We start from the raw sequence: 6,194 nt of genomic DNA on the forward strand, positions 1-6,194 counted from the left end.
GAGAAAATGAGGTCCTTAAATGCCTTAGACACAGCTGTGAGCCCTGCTGCTAAATATCTAATAGCACAGAGATGGACAGAATGTATGTGGGTAAAAGAGTGTAAACAACGAGGAGTGGATTTGGCCAGTTTTTTAGTTATCAATAAAAAAAATAGTACTTCAATAAATATGTCTAACTAAAAGTGTAAGCTTGCTTTTGGCTGGCTGGTGTTCCAGCGAAGAGCTGTGTGGTGTGTTTGAGTATGAGACCTAAACATAAATAGCTAGCTAATGAGAACTGAAGCTAGCTTAGCAATGTTAGACATCTGTTGTTCTATAAAGGGAATGTTCTTAGATTTAAACGTAGATTTAAAGTATTAATCCTAATAAGGTGTTAAATATGCAGTTGTACTACCAAGAGTCTATCAGGGCAGTAGCTAAACATTAGCTTACTAGGATAGCTAGCTAGCTAACCATTGTAACCTGAATAGCTAGCTAGCTAACCATTGTAACCTGGATAGCTAGCTAGCTAACCATTGTAACCTGAATAGCTAGCTAGCTAACCATTGTAAACTGAATAGCTAGCTAGCTAACCATTGTAACCTGAATAGCTAGCTAGCTTACCATTGTAAACTGAATAGCTAGCTAGCTAACCATTGTAACCTGAATAGCTAGCTAGCTTACCATTGTAAACTGAATAGCTAGCTAGCTTACCATTGTAAACTGAATAGCTAGCTAGCTAACCATTGTAACCTGAATAGCTAGCTAGCTAACCATTGTAACCTGAATAGCTAGCTAGCTTGATAGATAGATAGATAGATAGATAGATAGATAGATAGATAGATAGATAGATAGATAGATAGAAGTTAATGGATCTGATATTCCAAATTAACAGCTATCTGTTGATAATAAATGCTGTTTGTGGAACTGTTGTATAAAAGTAATATCACGCTCGAGGCTGTGCTGTTTTGCTGGTTATTAGACCAGCTATTATTTGTTGTTGTTATTATTATTATTATTATTATTATTCATCTATCTGCATTAATCCTACTTTATTTTGTTCAAGGGTGGAGTGGATCTGGAGTCTGGAACATTGGACTCAAGGCTAAAAGGATGATAAAGCACCACACGCATACACACACACACACACACACACACACGCGCGCATTCACAAATGAATTTACAAGCCGGCATTTTGTAAAATAGCCAGTCAACCTAGTGGCATGCTTTTGGGAGGTGAGCGGACACTAGAGAACACTGTGAGCGGACACTAGAGAACACTGAAGCTGGAGCTTTCCGATACCTCGTCTCATGTGCTTTGTACCAATTAATATCAGCCGCCTCTAGCCCTGCCTCAAAGTACCATTAGGTTATGTAAGCACAGAGTTTAGGTTATTAAATACAGTAAGAAATAAAGTCAGTTTATTAGGAAAGATGTTTGTGTGTGTTTGTGTGTGTGTGTGTGTGAGAGAGAGAGAGAGAAAACAGTGTATGAATATGTGAGTAAAGTGCTCACGGCAGTCTCACTCCTGTCAACTGATTCATGCTTCAGTCAAACACATTCAGTCAAAACTTGCGTTTTGTATGTGTGTGTTTTATTAATAGTAACTTGAAGAGGCTGGTTAGAATGAGACTGTTTAGTCCTGCTATCACTTAATAATTTGTTGCCTGTATCTTCCACAGTATTATGTAAACTAAACTAAATATGGGTATAAAATTTGAAATTTTTTAAGGCATAAGAAAAGTCGATGTGTTGTTATTCATGTGCAGTCAGCTTCATGGTTCTATGAATAACTCCACTTCACCCCACCAACAAGTCGTTGATTACTTTCAGTGTGACACTGATTGTTTTATTCTTTAAGTAATCAATATTGCCTTAATTAACACAGCATAAGGGGCATAGTTTTTTTTTAAATCAGTTTCTCACCCACTTTCATGTTTGCAAAGTAGTAATGAATGCAGCGTCTGAGACATAACATCTGTCCCCTGAAACAGTGTGCATGCTCTCAGCGATACTTCTTCGCATATAATCCAGGTTAAAATGCGTCATATTTGTGCAATCACTCATTCATTTTAAACAATGAACATGATTTTAGCAACAACAAGAAAATTCTTGGGGTTTTGCTCTGGAGGACAGCACGCAGTGAGTCAGCTGTATTTGTTGAGGTCCAGAGGCAGGAAAAAAAGACAGATACATGATTTCTAATCTGTTTGGTTGCATTTAAGTTGCATGAACATATCGGTTATATATCTACTGTAAGCTAGGATAGCATATGAAATTAACTAAAAAAACGCAGATTTTGTGTGTTCATACAGTCCTTAAAAATCAGATCCATATCAAATCTAAATTAAATTACTGGAAATGTAAATGTTGGCACATTTTTAAGTTCCATAGCATTCTTTAAACTTTATACCGTATATTGTCACAAGTGTAAGCTTGTTACACAACTAGAAAGCTAACTTTATGTTATCTAAACACATTCTGGATATCTAACATGATGGTGCTGATTTCTTTTTATCCCAGACTGTAAAATTCCATGTTGGGCTGCTTCAGAAATTGTCTTATAGTTGACCAAAGACTCTTCTGTAGATAAAATACGCTGGTGATCTGATTCTCCAGTTCTTTTTTTCCACTGAGATTCATAAAAATGATTTGTTTTCCCACCATTTCTGTATCCGGCGTATGATTCAGAGACAGGAATCCACGTTAAATTATGTTTCAGCTGAGGAATGAGGTTGAGATAGTAAAGAGTGAAGGCTTATTTCCTACAGTGACCTTGCACCAAAGCGAGCCATTTGTCAAAAGATAAGCCTTGCAGATGATGTCGGGAAGAAGAAAGGACAAGGCCCTTCTCATGCAAACACAAACATGTAGATCTAAACACACACACACACAAACACACACACACAGTTGAACTTGGCAAGACAAATTTCCTGGAAGGCTTGTTAACATGTGGATAATGTGTCACTTTCATCAAATCATTCCATAATTAGGGCCAATAGGCCTCATATTTAGGGCGCACAAGTCTGGGGGGTTGGTGTGGTGTCTAGCACCAAGACACTGGCAATGGACCCTTTGGGTTGTGTGACCTTGAGCTCTTTGCCTGGTGGGTCCCATGGGCGAGTGTTTAAATGCCTTTCTATGGTGACTAGCATTAACTATTTTGGTGAGTTGACTGCTATTTCTTGTGGTCTTGGACCAGCGGTCAAATAAAGACTTTCTCTCTAAAACAATGCTGTGATATGAGTTATAAAACTAAGATGTGCTGGTATTGAAAATTATGCAAAACAAAAAACAAACCCATAAGTACATAATTAGGGCCCAAGCACTATGACATCATAACTATTACCATGGGTGTCGCTAGGCCATTTTTAGGGGAGCTTTAGCCCCCCTAACATTTGTACTCAGCCCCCCTAAAAATTATCTATAAACTTCACGCAAATTGCTGGTCGCCCATCGTCCCCTTTAAATTTCATATGAAAGCGGTGGCTCCTTCGCCTCCTTCGGCTCCTCCCTGTCTTTCAGCACGGTCGTTAATTCGCCATCACAGAGGGAGGATTAAGGCAAGGTGTGTGGTTTTTGATAAATTGTTATATCTGCATCAGTGCAGTCCTTTCTCATAAATACAGTTAACAAAATGTCATGAGGGATTAATCAGTTAAATCTTCGCTGTGTTCACCCTCATCACACCAGCTGTTTCTTCTAGTGAAAATGAAGCCCCTAATACACACTCTATGAACCTACAGTATAGTCTACTTTATAAAACAATCATGCTGTTGCTGTTTTAACTGGAAAACATAACTGTCTATATAAAACATTACACAGTGCTTAACTACCATATAGTTATGCACATAAATGATTAAAAATTGTGACAGACAGCATTCAGTGCACTCGGTTTAAGCAGTGTGATTTACAGAGATAGAAAAATCCTTTTTTTGTAATAAATGTATTGTATTAAATAATGTCCCAAATCATAAAAATACATTTATTAACCTTAGAATAGGGAACTTTGACTAAGAAAACTTTACTTTTTAAAATTAATAGTAAAAGATGCTTTGTGTAATTACATTAAAACAATATTTGTCTATATTAATGAATTTGAATAAATAGCCTAGTAGCTATGAAATTTTAACGGGTTGAATAGAGAACCTACTGTCTTATTTATGTAGCTAAAACACTAAATTAAACTAGATGACATGATCAAAGTTTTAATATTTATATTTAACTGTAGATGGAAGGTTTTTTAAAAAAAAAAAAAGATGTTCTATTCTTACCTGCTGCTCATTTGGAGACCTACTCCTATGTGACTTGAAAAACCTTCAATTGTCAAAGTATTAACAGATTTGACACTATTGGCACCCACACAGTTTATTCCATTGTCCAGCCTCATAGGTGTGTTGTTTATATTGCTAATTAATGTAAGTTTAAAGTTTTCTGGTTAAATTTTTTTGATTGTACATAGAAAAAGGGTTATACGGTAAAAAAGATTGTGTGATCGAGAAGACTCATTAGGGTACTGATTCTGAACAAGCCAAATATGTGTTAAACATCTATGTGGGCTGAGCCCCCCTTAACTGAAAATCCTAGAAACGCCCCTGACTATTACATCAAAGGGTTTGAAGGGCTCTTTTGTTCTTCTAAGAAACACATGAATCTGCTGCCATTAGGACGTCTGAGCGTTGGGAGTCCTTAACATGAATTTCCCCTTATTCCAAAATTGTCAGAATGGTATTGGTATGTCCCCTTTAAAAACATGTGCCCACTGTCTTTCTGGTCCGCCCAGGAGTCAGTGAAATGTGCCGATCATCGTTGCTTGCAACTATATTTGAGCTTTATTGTTCAATTAGAAAAAATATTCTCGTTATTGTGATAAAGACATGGACATTAATAATGTAAATGCAAAACACATGTGAACAGCAATATCATTTCCTCCCTCAGATTAAATTACAGTCAGTTACTCCATCGAGTGTCTTTGTCTGCCGTGACTCAAACAGAAGACCAGCTGATGAGTTTGGCTTTATTGGATAAACGGTCTCTGCTGCAGAAATTGCTTGGCCGACAGACACACAAACACATACATACACACACACACACAGTAGAGTGTAATTGTTGGAGAAAAGAGTTGTTTTCTGAGAAATACTCTGTGCCAAGGTATGTCTCGAGGGAGATTATAGGGTTAGTGTACGTTCTCTAGGTTTATGTTATTTAGATTTGTATGATCTACATATGAGGTTAGTAGTTAAAGCACAAGTTACAGAAACTGGAATACACCAATTCCTAAGATGTGCAAATTGTGGCTGTGCTTCTGCATATTTATAATCTGTTAGCAGGGAAGCTGAGCGTAGACTGATGATGCACTCCTACTGAATTTAGCCACTAATGGATGAGATAAATCTCTTTCTTTCTCTCATTGTGATAAATACTGGAACATTAGTCTTTTCAAGGGATGGTATTAAATATTCACTTACTCATTCTCTTAACCGCTTATCCTGTACAGGGTCGCAGGAGACCTGGAACGTATCTCAGGTGCCTCGCTGCAGTGTGTGTTACAAACCCACAGAAGCATGCAAACACACACACACACACACACATGGCTCTAATCTGAGGTGCTGTTTGTTAATTGGTGATTTCTGACACTGGTAACTGGTCTGCAGCAGAGGTAAGTTTTGGTCTCGCCCTCCTGGGAAGGTCTTCATGAGAGCCAGTTTCATTATGCTGCTTGATGGATTTTACAACTGCACTTGACAATACTGTTCTTGCAAGAAGGAACAGTTGACCTTCGTGTCTTAAAATAACAATGAACTGCTGCTGCTGTTGTTATTAAATTGTCTAATGCCATCTATGTTTTGTAAAGAATGTAGAAAATAAATCCAAACCGTTTAAACCGGTACTGTATATACAGTAGACCTGAGGTGGAACTCAAACCCTTGACCTTGTAGGTGGGAGGCCACAGTGCTAACCACTACACCACCATGCTGCAATATTATATAAAACCTAACATTTGTAGAGGATGAAAAGGCTCAAAGTGTGTCAGGGACATCAGATTTTATATCATGTACAATCTTGTGCATAGTGTGTAGTTTTTGCATTGACATAACACAGATCATGCAAGTGAATATGACCATCATGGCAGTGCTGATGATATTCTTCAGCCCAGATGACTTATAGAGTCAGATTACTGGTAATGGTCGAAACTTAGAAGTATGATTATCCA

The sequence above is a fragment of the Clarias gariepinus genome, chromosome 7 (genome assembly GCF_024256425.1).
Source record: "Clarias gariepinus isolate MV-2021 ecotype Netherlands chromosome 7, CGAR_prim_01v2, whole genome shotgun sequence".
Lineage (NCBI taxonomy): Eukaryota > Metazoa > Chordata > Actinopteri > Siluriformes > Clariidae > Clarias > Clarias gariepinus.